This window comes from Rattus norvegicus, chromosome 15, assembly GCF_021556685.1.
Source record: "Rattus norvegicus strain SHRSP/BbbUtx chromosome 15, alternate assembly SHRSP_T2T, whole genome shotgun sequence".
Classification (NCBI taxonomy): Eukaryota; Metazoa; Chordata; class Mammalia; order Rodentia; family Muridae; genus Rattus; species Rattus norvegicus.
The window spans coordinates 21,432,112-21,449,839 of record NC_141548.1 but is presented as its reverse complement, the minus strand read 5'-3'; the positions used below and the strand labels follow the sequence as shown (position 1 = coordinate 21,449,839).

The window sequence follows — 17,728 nt, the reverse complement described above, 5'->3', positions numbered from 1 at the left end:
CTGAACCCTTGGGGGGGCCGAGTCAGCCGTTATGTTTCAGGAAGGTAGCTAGGAAACTTGCCCCCGGGCTAAACCCTTGCCATATTAGAATCCACCAATTATATCCCTGTAACCATGCATCTGCTTCTGTATGCTTGCTTCTGCTCCCCAAAATCCTATAAAAGCCCATCCTTGGTTCCGTGGGGCGCGCCAGTCCCCCGAGTGACTGAAGCGCCCGCAGGTGCCTGTGCCTGTGTATCCCGACAATAAACCAAATCCTCTTGCTGATTGCATCCTGTGGTGTCTCAGTCTGGTCTTTGGAGTTAGAGGATCTCCATCCCGAGGGAAAGTTCTCCCTGAGAGCTTTTCATTTGGTGCATGGGCCGGGAAAGGAGATCCTCCACCCAGGGACCACCGACCACCCACTGGGAGGTAAGCCAGCCTTCTGATTCTGTCTCGTTCTGCCTTATTCTGTCTGTTCTGTGAGCGCTCAGCCAGGTCTGTTCTGTGAGCGCTCAGCCAGGTTGTTTGGAATTTGGGTGGGACGAAGAAGGAGCTGACGAGCTCGGACTTCTCGCCCCGCAGCCCTGGAAGACGTTCCAAGGGTGTTGGGGCCCGACTTTTCGGGGCCCAATCTGGGAGAGGAGAAAGATCTGGACTAACGGCACCTCTGTCTGTATTTTTGGCTTTCAGAGGGCCCCGGACCTTTGCCACCTCCATCTGACTTTTTGCTTTCAGTTTGGTACCAACGCCGTGCAGCACGCCTGTCTGTTGTTTGTTTGACTGTTGGTGTTGTTTGTTTTCTCTGTGTCCTAATCTTCCTTAGAACTAACATGGGACAGTCCCTAACAATGCCCCTAAGTCTCACTCTTGATCATTGGGAAGACGTCCACGACCGGGCACACAACCAGTCCGTCGAGGTTAAAAAAAAAAAAAAAAGGAAAATGGCAGACTCTCTGCACATCCGAGTGGCCCACTTTCGGAGCGGGATGGCCAGTGAATGACACATTTAATAAGATCATTATTTTACAGGTTAAAGATTGGGTCGTCCACGGACATCCTGACCAGGTTTCTTATATTATCACTTGAGAGAGTCTCGCCTTAAACCCCCCCCCCCTGGGCGGAACCCTTCGTGGACCCGAATTGGCCTCCCCTCAACCCCCAGCCTGTCCCCTCGGCCCCGCCCGGTCCGCCTGCCACGTCTTCCTCTCTCTACCTTTGTGAAATCAGAGCCTTCTAAAAAAACCTGTCCTCCCGGCAGACCCAAACTCCCCTCTCATAGATCTTCTCTCTGACAGGCCCGGCTAAAACAGAGGAGGCAGAGCCGCCGGCCAGATCAGTTGCCGGGCCACAGTCTGATAAGGGTTTCTCCCCTGTCGCAGGGAGATTGCGCAATAAGCGCGAGGTGATGCCAGATACAACCTCCCAGGATTTCCCACTTAGACAGGGAACCGGTGGCCAGACCCAATACTGGCCGTTTTCAGCAGCTGACATTTACAATTGGAAACAACACAACCCTTCTTTCTCCAAAGATCCGGTGGCACTCACTGACCTAATAGAATCTGTTTTACTTACCCACCAGCCTACTTGGGATGACTGCCAACAGCTCTTACAGGCCCTCTTAACCTCAGGAAAAAAAAAAAAAAAACAAAGAGTGTTCCTAGAGGCCAAAAAGCATGTTCTGGGAGATGATGGGCGTCCCACCCAGCTGCCTGAGGACCAAACTGGGATTTTAATACAGCTGAAGGTAAGGGACACCTATGCCTTTATCGCCAGTTGCTTCTAGCGGGTCTCCGAGGGGCTATACGACGCCCTACTAATTTGGCTCAGGTAAAACAGGTATTACAGGAAGCAGGGGAAACTCCCTCCGCCTTTCTAGAGAGACTTAAGGAGGCCTACCGTATGTACACTCCCTATGACCCAGATGACCCAGGACAAATGACGAGTGTCTCTATGTCCTTCATCTGGCAGGCTGCTCCAGATATCAGGACTAAGTTACAGAGGTTAGAAAATTTACAGGGCTATACATTACAGGATTTACTTAAAGAAGCTGAAAAGATTTTTAATAAGAGAGAGATAAAAAAAAAAAAACAAAGAATTGAGTCGAATCTTGGACGCCGTAGTTCAGGGCCAAGAAAGGAAGGGAGATAGGGGGGGAGCTCGAAAGGGGCTGAAGCTGGATAAAGATCAATGTGCCTATTACAAAGAGAAAGGGCACTGGGCCAGAGAGTGCCCCAAGAAGCCTGGCGGACCCCGAAAGCCTCGACCACGAACCTCCCTCTTGGCTCTAGATAAAGATTAGGGAGGTCAGGGCCAGGAGCCCCCCCTGAGCCCAGGGTAACGCTTAAAGTTGGGGGGCAGCCGGTTACTTTCCTGGTAGACACAGGAGCCCAGCATTCAGTCCTCACCCAAGCTTCAGGACAACTCAGCGACCGGACGGCCTGGGTACAAAGAGCTACTGGTGAGAAACAATACCGATGGACTACAGACCGCCGGGTTCAGCTGGCTACCGGTAAGGTGACCCATTCCTTCTTACATGTTCCGGACTGCCCGTACCCTCTGCTGGGCCGTGATCTGCTCACCAAACTAAAAGCACAAATTCATTTTGAGGAAGGAGGGGCCCAAATAACTGGCCCCCACGGAACTCCCCTTCAAGTTCTAACCCTATAAACCGGGACAGGACACTGGCTTGGGCAGAGACTGGTGGGATGGGGTTGGCGCTCCAACAGCCCCCCTTAATTACAACTCCAGTCTCCATAAAACAATACCCCCTGTCACATGAAGCTTATCAAGGTATAAGGCCTCACATTACGAGGCTTCTAGATCAAGACATCCTAATCCCCTGCCGGTCGCCTTGAAATACGCCTCTTCTGCCTGTTAAGAAACCCGGCACTGGAGATTATAGGCCAGTACAAGACTTGAGAAAGGTCAACAAGAGGATAGAAGATATTCATCCGACTGTTCCAAACCCTTACAATTTGCTCAGTAACTGTTCATCGATGAGAAACAGGGGTATGCTAAAGGGGTCCTAACACAAAGGTTGGGACTCTGAAAACGCCCTGTGGCCTACCTGTCTAAGAAATTGGACCCTGTGGCCTCCGGCTGGCCACCGTGCCTAAAGATGGTGGCTACTATTGCTGTCCTGATCAAGGACGCTGGAAAATTGACTTTGGGACAGCCACTCACCATCCTAGCACCCCACGCAGTGGAGGCCTTGGTAAAACAGCCCCCAGACCGCTGGCTCTCTAATTCTCACACCAAGCCTTGTTACTGGATGCAGAACGGGTTCAGTTTGGGCCCGTAGTCGCCCTCAATCCTGCCACCTTGCTTCCTCTACCAGAGGAGGCAAAACAGCATGACTGCCTACAAATCCTCGCAGAAGTACATGGAACCAGGCCGGACCTATCGGACCAGCCTCTTTAGAATGCTGACCACACATGGTACACGGATGACAACAGCTTCTTGGCAGAGGGAGAGCGAAAGGCTGGAGCTGCGGTCACTACGGAGGACAAAGTGATTTGGGCGAAAGCCCTGCCTGCTGGTACCTCCGCACAACGGGCTGAACTCATCGCCTTGACTCAGGCGTTCAAGATGACAAAAGGTAAGAGGCTAAATATATATACAGACAGCCGTTATGCCTTTGCCACGGCACACATCCACGGGGAGATCTACCGGAGGCGGGGCTGCTCACATCTGAGGGTAAAGATATGGCTAAAATTCTGGCCCTCTTAGAAGCCCTATTCTTGCCCAAAAGACTGAGTACATTGTCCAGGACACCAGAAAGGGCACAACCCAGAGGCACGAAGAAACCGGCTGGCCGATGCCACGGCGCGAAAAGCGGCCATGAGCAAACAAATCTTGCCCTTAAATAGCCCAGACCAACCCACGCCCCCACCAGTGGGACAAACCAGTTGGGTTTATGCCCATGAGGACATAGAGCTCCTAAAAAAATGGGGGCCATCTACCACCCTCAACTAAAACAGTGGGTCTACAAAGAAAAGACAGTCATGCCAATGAAAATGACTTTTGAATTGATCTCCTTTTTACATAAATTAACCCATTTGGGGTTTAAGAAGATAAAAACCTTACTAGATCGGGAAGAGATAAATCTGTGTTTTTTTTTTTTGAATCGGGACAAAGCGATACAAAAGGTGACTGAGAGTTACAAAGCGTGCGCTCAGGTTAACCCGGAAAGGACCATGATTAGACAAGGAGTTCGTCCTAGGGGACACCGTCCCGACATCCATTGAGAAATTGATTTTACTGAAATTAAACCAGGTATATATGGATACAAGTATCTCCTAGTGTTTGTAGACACCTTCTCAGGATGGGTCAAAGCCTTCCCCACGAAACACGAGACTACAAAAATGGTCACCAAGAAGCTCCTCGAGGAAATCTTTCCCAGGTATGACATGCCTCAAGCGTTGGGGTCGGACAACGGGCCCGCTTTCGTCTCCCAAGTAAGTCAGTTGGTGGCCAAATTGTTGGGGATTAATTAAAAATTACATTGTGCCCAGAGTTCAGGTCAGGTAAAACACATAAATAGAACAATTAAGGAGACTTTATCCAAACTTACGCTTGCAACTGGCTCAAAGGATTGGGTGGCCCTCCTTCCCCTAGTTCTATATCGGGCCCGGAATACCCCGGGCCCCCATGGTCTAACTCCTTTTAAAATAATATATGGAGCACCACCCCCATTTGTCCATTTCTTTGATTCAAACATTGCTGATTTTGCTGACAGCCCTTCTCTGAGGGCCCATTTACAGGCCCTACAGATTGTGCAGAGAGACGTCTGGAGACCTTTGGCCGCTGCTTACCAGGACAAGCTTGAGCATCCGGTGGTGCCACACCCGTTCCAGATTGGAGACACCGTGTGGGTGCACAGACACCAGACCAAGAATCTGGAGCCACGGTGGAAAGGACCCTACACCGTCCTCCTGACTACCCCGACCGCCCTAAAGGTAGACGGAGTCTCGGCTTAGATCCACGCACCACACGTCAAGGCAGTCCGGTCTGAGGAATTGACTAATCACAACACTACACCCCAGACATGGAGAGTTCAGCGCACTCCAAACCCCTTAAAGTTAAAACTCCTACGTGGCTCCTCCTAGCCCTTTTGTGGCCTAGAGTCAGTGGGGGAATAAGCCCCCACCAGACAGAAATTTCTTGACCAAGTCGAGTGAAAGATTTCACTCAAAGTTAACAAAAAAAAAATGGGGGAATGAAAGACCCCAGCTTAGCAGCAGTAACGCCATTTTGGAAGGCTGTACTTAAGATGACTGGTTCAGGGAAAGGTTAGAACACTGAGTACACAGCGGCTGCCAAGCAGGATGTGTTTGGTTGAAGGCCTGGCAACAGGACGACTTCGGTTGAGCACCTGACAATGAAAAAAAAAGCCCCGGGAGAGGTCCCACACCCTGGTGGGGGGCCGAGTCAGTCGTTATGTTCCAAGAAGGTAGCTAAGAAACTTGCCCCCGGGCTGAACCCTTGGGGGGCCGAGTCAGCCGTTATGTTTCAGGAAGGTAGCTAGGAAACTTGCCCCCGGGCTAAACCCTTGTCATATTAGAATCCACCAATTATATCCCTGTAACCATGCATCTGCTTCTGTATGCTTGCTTCTGCTCCCCAAAATCCTATAAAAGCCCATCCTTGGTTCCGTGGGGCGCGCCAGTCCCCCGAGTGACTGAAGTGCCCGCAGGTGCCTGTGCCTGTGTATCCCGACAATAAACCAAATCCTCTTGCTGATTGCATCCTGTGGTGTCTCGGTCTGGTCTTTGGAGTTAGAGGATCTCCATCCCGAGGGAAAGTTCTCCCTGAGAGCTTTTCAGTGCAAGCTTAAGGAGGGCTCGGACAGCCTCAGTAACAGGACTTTGATCTGGCCAGTGGCTGGAGCAGATAGCCTGAGTTGTCCTGTCCGTGGCATGGACAGGCTGGTCTGTGTACTTCAGCTGCGAAAGAGGGCACTTTGTGTTAGTTGTTCTTTTGTTTTCTGTGTTCTTGGACTTGAACTGACAAAATTTTTTGACATGGGACAGGTTGTTAGGACTAAAGATCACTTAATGTAACTTAGAGTGGCCTGCTTTTGATGTTAAATGGCCACAGGAGCTCCCCCAAGGTGTCAGCAGTAGAGGATATAGAGTTTCAGAAGTTTTCCCTCCTCCTCCTTGCTAACACTTCTTTGTCAACTGGAACAAAATCTGAGTCCAGCCTAGCGGTTAGCTCCATCCTTGTTGACAGTGTTAGCTTTGGGGCTGGAGAGATGGCTCAGTGGTTAAGAACACTGACTGCTCTTCCAGATGTCCTGAGTTCAATTCTCAGTAGTCACATGTTGAGTTTCTTTTTCTCTCAGGACCAGCTCCAGGTTTTACATTTCATACTGGCTTATCCCCCTCTTACCCTCTCCTTCTGACTAGTGCAGACACAGTGCAGTCTGGCATCCAGGTTCCATGACAGGAGAGGCCAAAGTGGTCATATGTATCCATTAACAGAGCTTGCAATTGACTCCTGATCACATCTTTTGTTCAGTAAATGAATATCCTTCTTGCCAAGAGAAATGCTTGCTCCCTCTCTGAGTAAATGTGGTCTCCGAGATTTCAAGATGAAAAAGATTTATTTTATATAAAGAAAGGGGATGCCTCTGGTAGGCTCATGTTGAGGCCTCTCTTCCCCTGAGGGACCAGCCACAAGATGGCATAATGTAGAATAAACTGTCTTTAGGACATGACACCAACTCCTCCGAAAAGTTCTTACAGGTTCTCTTCACCACAGACATAGGCCAAGAAACTGGCTCTTGGGCCCACAGGGAACCCACCCAGATTGATTATTCAATGCTGTAAGGGTTAGGGATCTCCTCCAGGTTTGCCACCAGGCTCTGTAAGCAGGCCTCAACAGTAGTTTGGCCAGTGTTTAGATATGATATTAAATAAGAGAAACAGGGAATTCTAGTACGGGAGCCTTGACTTTAATCAATTAGTGCCAAATATTAGATCAAGGTTATTTTAATTTTTTTATTCTTTATTTGTTTTTAGTTACATTCAAATGTTATAGTCTTTCTCTGTTTCACACCCATATCCTCCTACCCCATCCCCCTCACCCTGTTTCTCTGAGGGTATTCTCCCACCCACCCAACCCTTCCTGTCACCCTGCCCTGACATTCTCCTACACTGGGGCATGTAGCCTTCACAGGACCAAGGGCTTCTTCTCTCATTGATGCCCAACAAGCCAATCCTTTTCTACATATGCTGCTGGAGCCCTGGGTCTGTCCATGTGTACCATTTGATGGTGGTTTAGTCTCTTGGAGCTGTAGTTGGTTTGTATTATTGTTGTTATGGGGTTGCAAACCCCTTCAGCTCCTTCAGTCCTTTCTCTGCCTCCTCCATTGTTCTCAGTTCAATGGTTGACTCCAAACATCCGCCTCTGTATTTGTCATGCTCTGGCAGTGCCTTTCAGAAGACAGCTATATCAGGCTCCTGTCAGCTTGCACTTCTTGGCATCAGCAATATTGTCTGGGTTTCATGGATGTATATAGACTGGATCCCCAGTTAGGGCAGTCTCTGGGTAGCCTTTCCTTCAGTCTCTGCTCCAAACTTTGTCTCCATACTTCCTCTTGTGAATATTTTTCTCCCCTCTTCTGAGAAGGACTGAAGCTTCCACACTTTGGTCATCCTTCTTGAGCTTCATGTGGTCTGTGGATTGGATCTTGGGTAATCTGAGATTTTGGGCTAATGTCCACTTATCAGTGAGTGCATACAATGTGTGTTTTCTCGTGATTGGGTTACCTCACTCAGGATGATATTTTCTAGTTCCTTCCATTGCTGTAAGATTTCCATGAAGTCATTGTTCTTAATAGCTGTTTAGTACTCCACTGTGTAAATGTACCACATTTTCTGTATCCATTCCTCTGTTGAAGGACATCTGGGTTTTTCCCAGCTTCTGGCTGTTATGAATACGGCTGCTATGAACATAGCGGAGCATATGTCTTTGTTGTATGTTGGAGCATCTTTTGGGTATATGCCCAGGAGATGTATAGCTAGGTCTTCACCAGTGCAATGTTCAATTTTGGAGGAAACTCCAGACTGATTTCCAGAGAGGTTGTCCAGTTTGCAATCCTACCAACAGTGGAGGAGTGTTGCTCTTTCTCTGCATTCTCTCCAACATCTGCTGACACCTGAGTTTTTGATCTTAGTTATTCTGACTGGTGGGAGGTGGAACATCAGGGTTGTTTTGATTTGCATTTCCCTGATGACTGAGGATTTTGAACATAACAGTAAGCAGTTTAAGAAATGATGCTACCCTAACTGGTGGTCTGCATGTAGTTGAGTGCCAATTGATCCATTTCTATCTCTTTGTACAAAGTTCAAGTCCATGCGAATCAAGGAAACCCACATAAAACCAAACATGCAGAAGCTAATAGAAGGGAAAGTGTCCCAAAGCTCCTAGAACACATGTGCACAGGAGAAAGTTGTGAGAACAGAATACCAAAGGGTTGGGCTCTGAGATCAACAGTAAATGAATGAAATCTCAACAATCTGAAAGCTTTCTTTAAAGCAAAGGACACTGCCAATAGGACAAAACAGAAAGCTACAGATTCAGAAAAGAGTTTTACCAACCCTATATCTGAGAGAGTGCCAAAATTCAAAATATACAAAGTACTCCAAAAGGTAAACTCCCAGACACCAAATAACCCGACTTTTAAACTGGGATAGAGAGCTAAACCAAGAATTCTCAACTGAGGTATCTCAATGCTTGGGAAACACATCAAGAAATGTTCGACATCCTTAGTTATCAAAACGAACCTGAGATTCTTCATTACACCAATCAGAATGGCTAAGATTAAAAACTGAGGCAGCAGCAGAGTGGGCCGGGATGTAGAGGAAGGGGAACGCTCCTCCATAGCTGGTGTGATTACTAGCTGTATAGCCACTCTGGATATCAATGTGGAGGATCAGGGAACATTGCAAATAGCTTCACCTGAAGACCCAGCTTTACCACTCACTTCAGCACATATACTCAAACCTGATCCACATATGACAAAGATGTGTGGTTGAATATGTTCACAGCAGCCTTACTTATATTAGTCAAATGCTGGGAACAACCGCGATAGACCTCAACTCAACTGAGGAACGAGTATAGAAAGTGCGCTCTATTTAAACAGAGGAACAGTACTCGGGTATCAAAAATGAATATACCAGGAACTTTGTAGGCAAAGGGATGGAACTGGAAAACAGTGAAGTAACAGAGATGGAAAGGGACATAACATGGGATGTATTTAGTGACAAATGGATGTTAGCCCAAAAGTTCAGAAGACCCACTATACAATTCATTGATCACATGAAGGGTAACATGTCAGAAAGCCAAACTGTGGATGCTTGAAACACACTTAGAAGGGGGAACAACATAATTATGGGAGGCAGAGGGATGGAGGGACCTAGTTAGAGGCAGGGACGGATGAACAAGTCGGGGGGAGAGGGAGTAACAACAATGAAAAGAGACAAGAGAGACACCCAGAGGAAAAGTGGAATAAATAACAATAAGCATCAGTGGTGGGTGGTGAACTTGGGTAACCCAAATGGAAAATGAAGAAGTCAAAACGTTCTCATTTGCAGATGACCTGATACTATTTTAAAAACTCTAAAAATGTATCACCGTCTCTTAAGACTGATAAATACATTCATAAAAGCACAATACAATGTGAGCACACAAAATTTCTTAGCCTTCCTTTAGGCCAATCCAAATCATACCGTGAGAAAATCTGGGAAAAATTCCCCTCATAATAATCTGAAAATATAAAAGAGTAATGTGAATTAAAATATTTAAAATGCAAAGACCACCATGAATTAGCTAGAGGTGATGCTAAATAGAGACAATTTGTCTCTAAAATTTTTTCTTTAAGCTGAAAATACATTCATAAAAGTAGTAGAATGCAAAATAACACACAAAACTCATTATCTTTCCTGTATACCAAAAACAAACCATGGGAAAGAAATCAGGGAAATATTCTACTCAAAATAGTCTTAAAATATATAACAAAACACCCTGGATAAGCACACTTATAAAGCATACTATTAGTAAGAAGACATATGAAGCACCCACGATCCATCCTGAATACATATAAGAACTTTCCAGCTGATATTCTGAAAGACCTTAAAGACTTGAATAAATCAAAGCTTTTATATTTTTATGGATAAGTAGATAATGTAATAAGGTCAGTTTTGGATGAATTAATAAAATTAATGCAATAAATAGTGATTAGAAACATTTACTACAATAAATCACCCGCTTTTATGAAACTCATGAATTTGACTATAAATATTCTACTATGGGACAAAGGACAACTTTTAAAGTAGAAAGAGCTAACATGTTTAGAGAGATAATTTTAAAGAAAAAAAAGCTGAGGAAAAATGTCATGAGATAAAAAATTTAATAGTTACCTAAGCAGTGTAATGCGGTTGGCAGAGCGAATATTTGAACAGATTAGAGTCCAGGAACTGTGTTTATTGATTTAAAAACTGAGGTTCCATACCTGCAGGAGGAGGGACTATCAGAGCAGATCTCAAGGAAATTCTGAATGTTCAAGTTAGTTTCCTATTGTTATAGGAAAACATAAAAATGCCAATGTGGGAAAGTGAAGGTTTTATTCACCACATAAGTTACAGTTCATCATCAATGGAATCCAAGATAAGAACCCAAGGCAGGGGCTTGAAAGCAGAGAGGAACTCTGCTTACTCATCTGCTCAGCTACCTTTCTCTATGACCTCTGCTCACCTTACTAGGGCTGGTACCACCCACAGTGGGCTAAGTCCCCATACATCAACTGCCATCAAGAAAATGACAAAGACACAGCCTGCAAGCCATTCTGATGGCATCAATTGCTTAAGAATGCATCATTTAGACAGCTACAATCAGCTATTACAGCAAGCTATAAAAGGAAAATACAAACCTTAGCCTACTCCAGATAAAAGTGACACTTCATGAGTAGAATTTGAGGTCAAAAGTGAAGTTTTATGTGAGGATGAAATTAGAAGGAATTATTACAGAAATCACACTTTATTTAAAATAAAAAGTGACAACAAGCTGAAGCCACAAATAAAATGTTGGTAACTTTGACTTCTTGAAACCTCTTCTGGAGGCTGCAGGGTGGACGCAGGGCATGGTTGTTGGCTGGCACCACCATGGACCATCCAGTGTTTTGGTGAAGGATTTTCTATCAGAAGCCTTAGCCTTACTACAGAGGCTAGGTCCCCAATAAAAATCATGTCAGTCAATTGGATGACAGATTTTGTGCTCCAAAGAAATGGAGGAGTCCATTTAGTCATGATTTCAGGATGGCTCTAACTCATATCAGAGTCATAGATATCGCAAGCATCCAGAACACCACAAGACCCATTGTCTAACACCAGTATTCTCTGCTGTGCCCTCAGTTACCACGGTAATATCAGTGGTGAGCTCCACAGTATTATTTGTTCCAGTTTCCTGGTGGTGCTGCGCCCAAACCCTGTTTCTTTGACCCAGACAGAAGCTTCAAGTAAAATAGTAAATAATTTTGCCTTGAAAGCCATTGGGTAGCTTGTAGTTGTAGTTAACAATGAAGACCTCAAGCAATCTTCCCTCAGTCCTCCTGTTTTAGCAAGGTTTTTTTGTTGTTTTTTTTTTTGTTTCGTTTTTTGGTTTTTTTTTTTTTTTGGTTTTTTTTTTTTTTTTTTGCTTTTGCTTTTGCTTTTGCTTTTGCTTTTTGTTTTGTTTTGGTGGGTTTTTATTTTATTTTGTTTTTTTTATTTTTCTTTTTGTTCTATTCTTAGAATGCATGGAGTGATCAAGAAGTTGTCAGAAGAAGTTCAAGTACAAATTCAGATGCACAGAAAGACCCCAGTCTTTCTGGTAGGTCCACTGTGTTTGCTGCATTAGGGTTTTTTCCCTTTGGCCTTAAATGTTACCCCTTACCACTCTCTTAGAGCCTTTTATCCAGGTACAATTAGTAACATATCTATCATAATTATTTGAATTTCAATTATCCAATTCTAACTACTCTATCACCCACTCCAAACCGGAGACAGGCGTTGAGTTCTGTAGGGTGTGGTTTTGATGCTTAGATCAGGAATCTTCCTGTGAACACTGATTCTTGATAGTTCAATAATGATGCTATTGGCCAACCAGCTGGGTGGCATAGGCAGGTCTTCTAGTTTTTCTCCAGGCAGGCTAGTAGACACAAGGGAGGAGAAGGGATTTAATACTTCAGAGGGAGTAAGAACTACCAGCCATTTGATATCTAGGGTTGAGTGGCCATTGATGGCCTCCCAGACTGGGCTTGGTGCAGCAGGCAGGAGGTTATAAACACAATAAGCTGAGAGCAGATTTGGGGTGCTGAGCTATGACTAAAGGCACCTAAGCAACTGAGCTGAAGGCAGATTTAGAGGTGCTGAGCTGGGAGTAAAAAGGAGGGCATCCTATTTGGAGACTTAGAAGAACCTGGCCACTGAGCCATCTCATCAAAAGTATCTTAATGTATGTGTCTTTTATGTGCAATCCAAAGAGACCTGGGCAGGCTTGATAGCTTGGTCTGCCTAGAGCTTAAAGTGAGGCAGTACAAACAGCACTCTACAGAGTCCTATGTGAGCACTCCATGGGCATTAAGGAGCGAATCCAAAGTCACCTTGACTAAGAGAGTTAGAGCTGACCCAGATGTAGCTTTTGATTATAACCATCCCTTCCTTTTGATCTTTTAGTGTTCCATTTGTTCAAGAATATTAGTGAGGAGGAGAATATGACTCTAAAGGCTATTCTTGGTTGTTAAATTGTCTTCATCAAACCACATTACCAAACCACAAAAGTAGAGGGGAAATCTGTGAGGGATTTCTGCTTAATATAAAGTCAAATTAACTTCTAATCTGGATATTTGAGGTAGGAAGTCACACCTTTAACCGAGAACTTTAATCCTCATATTTTATTTTACTTTTTTAGTCATCTACAGATACATCATTATTAGGAATGTGTCCTTGTCACTGGAGACCAGAGAAGAGACCTACAGTTCCATGATAATTAAATGTCATAACAAGACATCAAAGCAAAATGTCAAAGTGCGAATGGAAGAAATTATTTAGGACAGTGTTTTGCAAACAAGTTTTTATACAGATATTCTTGGAAGGAGAGCTGTGCAATTTTGCATTTCATATTTGACTTTGCTAGTACTCTGACTAGGATCAACATAAAACTTCTTCAGATTTTCTTAATCTCCTTTACAAACAGAGTGGAATGTTCCATTTGCTCTGTGGTCTATATTAATATGGCTACAGTGAGGACCAAGTATGCTAAAGCTCTTCATCTGATTTTTCAAACAGCGTCCTCATACAAGTGTGCACTTCTGTGGGTTGTGGGAGGGCAAGGTTGAGAACACTGGCTGAGAGCTGTGAATGCAGAAGTGGGATGGTGCCTGCCGGAGGGAGGGAAAGGCCTGAGTGTGACTCATAAACAAATTCACATTATCCATTGATTTAATAACCATTCAGGAAGTGGACTTCTGCAAAATGACTTCAGCTGACCAGCATGGCAGGAAACCAGAAACACATCCAATGGGGATTTAGATCAACAGGATGGGAAACATGGGCTTAGAGGCAGAGACATATCAGCACATGAAGAGTGGAAAATCAAGCCAGTGTTGTCTGTTAAGCTTCTCAGCCCCATGGTTAGAGGCAAATAGCAACAGGGTTTAGCACTGAGGAAAAGAAGAATAAAAGCCAATTTGTTGAAAAGCCCAGTCACCAGAAAATACTGACATCCTCTGTGATGCACATCAACTCTCAGGGGCATTGGCCGTCGGAATGTCAGGATGATGGCTCTCGGCATGGGCTCTGCCTGCACCCCTTTCCTAACTGCAGAGCTCCAATCTCCTTCAGTCAGGTCATCAGCTCACCTTGCTGTGTCATGGATATTAGATCACTGCGTCTGCCTATGCAGTCGTTTTTTATCTATGAAGACCTGAGGAACTGTTCTCCATCCAGTGAGCTGTTGTAAATAATCTTGAATCGCATTGGTGTGTTAGTGACTGTGATGTTCACAGACTCCAGAAGACCAGGTTTGAAAGGCAGTTGACTGAGGATTTCTTGGGTCTTTCTGCAAATAGGGGCAGGTGGGCTTGATGAACACGACCACCTTCCCAGATGGGAACTTGCAGTTCACAAACCACTGAGCCACGCTGACAGGCTGCAGCTTTCCAGGAAGGAACATTCGGTTGAAGGTTCTGGTCCCATGTCAAATGGAATTGGAAAACCTGATGTCGTTGCTTCTGTGGACCAAGACCTGGAAAAGACAACTACATAAAAATCTGAGGACAAGTTGTGAGAGCTTTGTTCTTTCCTTTAATCATGTAGGTCCTAGGGAAGGAGCTCAGGTGTAGGGAGTTGGCAACAATTACCTTTATTTTTTCAGCCATCTCACCTGCTGAATACCTCATTCATGAAACTGAAGAAACTGTATCCATCCTGGTATTCTGTGTATATATCTATGTATCATTCGTGTAGAGTGGATACTTTTGTCTGTTGGTTGGAAAGCACCAGTCTGGAGGGCTCATAGTTGGTCTCAGAAGTCCATTCCATGAGCTGCTTTACAAGAATCATTCACTGATCTGGAAGAAACTCTTTTTATAGGCAGTGAGATCTTCTGGAACAATATCAACCATCCTTCTCCCTTCCCAGTTTTGAACTGAATCATTCTCCACCAAACGCCTGTGGTCTCTGCTGCAGGCTGCATCCCCCAGACTGTCTGAAGCTTGCTCATACCAGTGCATTTATGGGACGGCAACATGATTTCCTCACCACTTCACCCCCAGGGAAGTTTTTCAATTCTTTATTTCATCTAATGGGTCTAATCTACATCGTCACCCAGGATGAGATGGGGGAGTTCTGCTCCAACCCTTACAGTAAGAGATGCTGAGATATGATGCTGTATCCACTAATGCCCTCCATGGACGCCTGGCAGTTTAGACAATAATCATGGCTATCCAATATATGTGTTCCTACTGGTCTCTGGAAAGAGAGAGTGAGAAAATATGCCTTGTCCATATGAAGCCAGAAAAGAATTTGTGGATCTAGAGGACAAGGTAGGAAGGACTGTGTGTAAATCCCAGTAACTGAGAAAGCAGCCTGGAGCCAGTTGTGTTATTGAGACTTCAGACAGCTTGGCCTTTACACATGTGACACAGCAGACTTCCATGAGCAAATCCTTAGCCTGGAAGATGTAGTTATGGTAGCCAAGAAAACAAACACAGAACTGTCCCCTTTGCCTGCCTCTTACTACTCAGACCTCCCACATCACAGGAAGCTGAATGGTCTTCCGCAAATCCTGAGACCCAGCTCACAAGGGACAGCGCCTGTCTTCAACAGAGCTTCATCTGAGTCTGCCCTTGGCCTGTGGTGGATGTGCAGGAAGTGAGCTGACAGGTGAAACCTTGCCTAGCTGGGCCTCAAAGTGCAGCTTGAGACTCACCCACTGTGATTGTCAACACTTCCATGTCTCCATTGGGAGGGCAGTGTCACAATGTCCTCCTACTGTCTTCTCACTCCATTCACATGCTTCGTGTGACACAAGCTCATTCACAGCTCCACAGGAGGCAGCATAGCTTCAGAGCCCTCATGTCTGGGCATAGAAGCCAAGAGAGCAAGGTCACAGTTCACAGTGACAATGTAGCTATGCCAGGGCCTTTCCTCCAGGTTTTACTTTCAAGTATATCCTTTTATTGCAGTTTACGCTACTCTTTCTAGAAGGCCACGTTGTGGGAGAGCATTTGGATTTTTCCCCATCCACAGTTTACAGATTACTCACATAGACTCCTAGAGGATTTCAGTGGCAAGGTTTCCCTAAAGTTGTATGCAAACTAACCATACACACATACACACACACACACACACACACACACACACACACACACACACACAGTGGAAGGATAATAGAGACTTGCATGTGGAAGTAAAGTTAGGACAGTGGATCTAGAAGGTAAGATGTGAAGTGTTGTGCTAAAATCTAAGACCCCAGGACGGAGGATGGGAAACAATTGGGAGTGGGGCTTTCCCACAACTTGGCCACATGAACAGTGAAGTATGAGACAACAGACCTGCATGGTCAAAGCCAAAGCCCAGGAATGCACACAGTCTATTGAATGTGATCGCAGCTCATCTCTCTGATCTGTATAGGAACAGTTCAGGTGTTTCCCACACACACTGATATGTAGCAGCTGAGGGCCAGCGCCTCTCCTGCATGCTACTTCATTACAGTCCAACCCTCGCACCCTGAAGGATATTTAAGAACGGACCTGACAGGCGATCTTTAGACCTAGTTTAATATGTAGCTGAGGCTGAGAATGTCAACATTCCCAGAGCTCTGTTGAGCAGCGGGTGCTGATTTCATCTGGCTCCCTTAGTAATACTTCAGAAAACCAAGGAGACAGCCTCCTCAGGCATATTCACAGCTGCACAGGATGGAACTTGGCTTCAGAACACCATAGCCTGTAGGTACAGAAGCCAGGATGAAAACTACAGACTCCATCAGCACTCATTTGCTATGGAGATGCCCAGAATCATGGATAGATCTCTCTAGACTCCACAACTGTAGATAGAGATGCCTTGTAGGGGTAGAACATGGTCATTTAGTTCCCCACTTACTGCTCAGGACACCTAGAGAAGTCAGGAAGGAGCCAGTCCCGGTTCTAGTTCACTAACAGTTCTTCAGTGCACTAGAAAGCTGCATGACACCCACACATGTTGACTCAGAAATCTAAGAGGACCACTGTCAGGGAATGGTGGTCAGAATAACTCTAGTGGAAAGCCAGAGATGATGAGGTCTCATCTAAAAGTTCTTCTCTCTCCCAGATATTAGTGTCAGACACAAACTGAACCAATCCAAAGGGGGAACACTCAGCCCTGAGCCGAGGATACCACACTAGTCTCTCCCTTCTTCCTGAGGACCTTTGTCTTCTAAGCAAAAAGGAGTAAAAACCATAATCTCTCAGGAAAACAGTGGCCCTTCCCAACAACTGGCTTCTGAAATAGAGAAATTAATGATGTAAAGTCTCTGACTTCCAGGAACCATAACAAGCAGGGAGGTCCAGCTGCTTCTTATAGGCTCCCAGCTCTGGATTTCCATACCTGGAAGGCTCAGCTCAAGGCTCTCTCCTCAAGGAACCTTCTCACCCTTTGCCCAGGGCTCACTGAGCTTTCCCAAGGACCATTTATTTCTTCCTTTTTTACAACAAGACAGAAGTCCAGCTTCCTTCTCCCTAACTCTCACCTCTTCATGCTCTTTGCTCTTTCTCCCAGACAGCCTGCTTAGCCTGGACAACAGGTTGATTAGTGAAATCTGGAGGCATTGAAGATTAGACAGGCAGTTTGTGCCACCACAACACTTGTGACCTCACAGAAGATGCTACAGCTCTCCTGGATACAAGAGATTGTTCAGGGAAGGGACTACTGATGATGTCACTGGGGACTGCCATGGCCTACCTGCTAACCAGCTTTCCTTACAGTGACCAGATTCTGAGGAGCATTTCCAGGAGGCTCTCCAGTGACACAATGGAACGCTTTCCATATCTCCTCCCTCTAAAGCTAGAGATTTCTCTTTGCTTTGTTAGTAGTTACATGCTCTGAAAGGGCAGATTTCGTCAGGGACTTGGTATGGGAAGAAAAGTTCAAGGGACATAAGGGACATGGGGAGGAAGATTCTTCTGAATAATAATTTTATTCCCAGATCCAATCCTGTGACATAC

General features: G+C 45.4%; 2 long non-coding RNA genes across 4 annotated transcripts; one reads left to right on the top strand and one right to left on the bottom strand.

Annotated features, from left to right (window-relative positions):
* Positions 1–1,571: 1,571 nt before the first annotated feature.
* LOC134482087 (uncharacterized) lies at positions 1,572–5,729 on the top strand. Its single transcript, XR_015638250.1, has 2 exons — positions 1,572–1,726; positions 4,721–5,729. It is a non-coding gene; the product is annotated as an uncharacterized LOC134482087 (long non-coding RNA).
* A 7,175-nt stretch (positions 5,730–12,904) lies between these two features.
* Glrxl1 (glutaredoxin like 1) lies at positions 12,905–17,387 on the bottom strand. 3 transcript variants are annotated; one of them, XR_015639107.1, is made up of 3 exons: positions 17,254–17,387; positions 14,410–14,608; positions 12,905–14,271 (listed from the first exon to the last, which is right to left on the bottom strand). It is a non-coding gene; the product is annotated as a glutaredoxin like 1 (long non-coding RNA). The 3 variants fall into 3 exon arrangements; XR_015639108.1 differs by having other exon boundaries at positions 14,410–14,596; positions 17,254–17,372; XR_015639109.1 differs by lacking the exons at positions 12,905–14,271; positions 14,410–14,608 and adding an exon at positions 16,289–16,472 and having other exon boundaries at positions 17,254–17,337.
* Between the last annotated feature and the right edge of the window lie 341 nt (positions 17,388–17,728).